A 3,921-nucleotide genomic window follows, 5' to 3' on the forward strand; every position below is an offset into this window, starting at 1 on the left:
CTCCCCCCTTATAAAGGATCTTGATCTTTCTCTTAGGAGAATGACCTTGATTTGGTAGCGCAGCTAAACTGGAAAAGCTGTTTTGCTATTCAAACTGAATTTAGGAAAGCTAAATAAATAGTAGACATAAGAACAAATCTCCTCCCTTAAATGAATGTAGATATTAAGACCTGGCTTTGTCATGATTACAGTCTAATACACAGCTTGCTGAGATGCATTATTTTTTGTTTAGCCTGTGTCTCTAACCTTGACCATTCATCTCTGTGGAATTGCTTCTTTTTTGTATATGTTTTGAGCACACAAAGAATTTAAACTTACATGGCGTGGTCAATCAGAGATACCTAACTGGCTCTTTGGAAAACATGAATCGTGCATTTATTTTTTTTTAATACAAACACAAAACAAGTCAGTGGCACCACATTAATCATTCAAGCCAACTGGAAAGCCTCCAAGCACCAGCTGAGTTTAAAAAAAAAAGAAAAAAAATCAACTGAAAAGCCACACACACTTTGATAAGAACCAACCGGGAATGAGATTTCTTTTTTTCCCTAAGTTTCAAAAAGAACAGCAACAACAACAACAACAACAAAAAACAATTTGAAGAATTGGCAAGAAAACAAATTGAACTATCATGGCCGGTTGTAAGGGCCCTGCTTCGGCTCTGGAGAAAAGATTCATAAATATTCATTTACCTGGGGAAACATGAAAAACAGGATTAGACTTATTCATGGGAGTTCATCTTTAGGGTCAATGCTAGGGTGAGAGAGCCAAGACAGGCAAATTGCAGTTTTATAATGTGTTTCCTGGGACAGGCAAGATGTGCAATCTCTCTTAAAAACGAAAAGGAACAAAAAGGACAAAAGAAAACCCAACCCTCAGAAGACAATGAAAAAGGATTTTCATTGCTTTACACAACAGAGGTGCTGCATACAGATGCATCCCATGGGCAATGCTCATCCACTTGCTTCCTAGCAGCTGTGTCATGGGCAGGGCTAGCTCTGGCCATGTGTCCCCTGATGGGCACCAGGCTGTCCCCATAGACTGCAGAACTGCTCCCTGTGATGTTTTTACCCTTTGTCTGGACCTGCTCACCTGGGACATGGGACTGTCCCCTCCTCAATGCTGGCAGCATCCCACAAACAGCTGCATGTTGGTGAGATCAGTGCCACAATCCAGCCCTGGGCTGCAGTGGGGTTTTTACTGTAGGAAAACATCCTGTGGTTTGGGAGCTGGCAGCTTCTTCCTGGAGTCCTTCCCCTTCATGTCAGTGCACAGCGGAGAGCTAATGCAGTCACAAGTCTGCATAGCTGCAGATAGGATGGGAAGAGTCCACGATGCTTCCAGGACCCCCATTTTAGCAGGGGAAAAGAAAGGGCTGTGACCTCTGGCAAAGCAGCCAGGAGCACGAAGACTTCCATATGTCAGCTACCAACCAGTGAGATGAACAGAAGGGAGCCTTAAGGAAATGTAGCCAGGTCCAGATGATAACTCAATATCTGGGGCTTGGAGTCGCTCCCATCTGCTTCTTCCAGGGGAGGGCTGTCCTGTGCTTGCTCCTGCATCCTTCGATTGCCTGTTTAGAAGGTGACCCTGGCACTGTCTTCTGCCAAAGGGCTGTGTAATACCTTAGGACAGGGGTGCGACCCTCAGAAGCTGTGACACCAACCCAGCCTCACTGCCACCACATCTGTGTGCTGTGGCCAGGAGATAGGCTGCAAAGTGTGGTGGGGAAGTGTGTCTGGAGAGTCTTGCTGGGACCTGCATGGGTTTTTTTGGACAAATCTGGCAAAAATGAAGCTGAATTTAAGAAAAAAAAATAATAGGTATAAACATTTTCTGCTTTGCTGTAAGCAACAAAACCACAGAAGCAAATCGGTTTGTCTGCAGGACCCAGCTGTTAAATGTCAGCTTTCCCAGCTCTAGTGCAAAATGCTTTGCCTTGTGGTTGTGGAAGTGCTCTAACACTGCTTTGTTTTTGTGGTCTCTTCTATGTCTGTAGAGCCACTCCCTCGACCTTCTCAGTTACCGCTGTCATCTCTGGGGTCTTTAATTGTGCCTGAGTAAGTAGCCCTTAGCATAAGTACCAGTGGCTGAGGGGAAATTGGACTTTCTCTGCCTGAACCTTCTGAGCATGGCTCTCTGTTTGCTGATTGTTATCTAGAGCAAGCAGGATTCTGACAAACAAAGGCAGGAAAAGATGCTCTCTCATTTCCGGAGCTTTTGTGCCTTCTGTGTTGTGTCTACAGTGGGCTGGCTTGCAAAGATTTAATCACAACGCTTTAATACAGTGAGTGGGGAATTTCAGCCCCCTCTTTCAGAAGGCCAGATTTCACTGAACAGCTCTGAACTTGATGCCGGGGGAAGGCAGAGGTGTGGGATAGGCTGTGCTGTGGCTTTGCTCCCTTGCCGTGGGCACTCACAATGCTGGAAAGTCCAACCAGCTCCAGCCAGACAGTGCCAAACAGTTTAGGGCCCTTTTGTTGTTAGAGGACTTAAAGCTCTGCTCTGCACTGGCTAACCCTGAACCTCCCTTTATTTCAGCCCCCGCATCCCATGGCTCAGATGTTTTGGTACCAGCAATGAGCAGACTGTGGGGCCTTCCCTCCCCACTCTGTGCTCACTGCAGTCTCGTGCAGTTCTCTTTTTCTTGCTTCTTGATCACCAGCAGCCAGGGCAGCGCAGCTGTCTATCGCAGTGATGAACAGTGAGTGGCATCTCCTCTCCCAGCAGCGGCTGCCTTGCTTTCTTCCCCTCTCTTTCGATAAAAAGTGACAAGTGCTCCTTCACGGAGCGCTGCAATCAAAGGCGCTGCTCGAAGGGAGCTGACAGTCGGCTGCGAGCTGGTTTACCCGGGGACTGCTTAAATAGAGTTCACATCCTGCCCAGCTCTCCCTCGTGTGACAGTGTTTTGCACCCTTTCTGATGGTACCAGAGCTTATCTCATCGTGCCTTTATCTGAATAATCAGCTCAAGGGCTTCTAATTCTCTCAGAGGGATTGCTGTAGCTCTGCAAAGCTTCCTAAAATGTGGCACAAGGTGTGCCATAGGGCTTAGCGCTGTGATCTGCCCCCCAGTACCCGCTAATGGCCAGGATCATGCCTAAGTGGATTTTCCAGCCATTTCAGGCTGCACTGGTGTTGATTTAGTCCTGGTTGAGACAACCACAGCCACCCTTAGCAGGAGGATTGCACCTCGAAGTTTGTGCTTGGGGCATCTCCACTGGAACTGCTGCCTCTCCTGGCAGCAAGGTGCCAGTGAGCTCCTTTCTCTCTGTAGCGGCTGCTTTTCAGCACAGCAGCTAATCCAGCAGGTATCTGTGTTAGGGGATAACGGATGCTCTATTTCTATCTTCTGCAGCTTTTTTTTTTTCTTTTTTTCAGTGGGGTATCAGCTTCAATGCTAATGTGCATGGGTAAGAGGATGAGGAAAGCTACTTTGCGAGGATTCTCCTTTTGCTGCTCTGCAATGAAACAGAGGTACTATTCCTTGCAGTGGTCTGTGTGAGATAGCCAGACTTTTAACATTTCATAATTATTTTCTGGATAATTATCCATTAATACTGTCATGCTTGATTCCATACCAATGTCTGCTTTTGGCCAAGGTCTCTTTCCGCTGTCCTGTTTTGCAAATTTGGACTAAGCCACCAGAGAAAACTGCTCTTGCTGAAGTCAGGGAAGCACATTTGCTAAGCAGGCCAGGGTAGCAATTTGGTAACTTCAGTAATTAGTCACTCGTTTCTAGAAGGCTGCTTTATGCAGCACATAAATGGGAACTAACCTTTAGGAATCCTCCACAGCGCTGACACCTAGCATCAAACTTACACTTCGCAACAGGAAGGGGAATGCATAATTTATGAGCTGGTGAAGTATCTTTAATTAAACCAGTATTTTCTAAATTTTGACTTAATTTAATTTTAATCTA

Source organism: Lagopus leucura, unplaced genomic scaffold, assembly GCF_019238085.1.
Source record: "Lagopus leucura isolate 7727_CA_CO unplaced genomic scaffold, USGS_WTPT01 Super-Scaffold_100028, whole genome shotgun sequence".
NCBI lineage: Eukaryota > Metazoa > Chordata > Aves > Galliformes > Phasianidae > Lagopus > Lagopus leucura.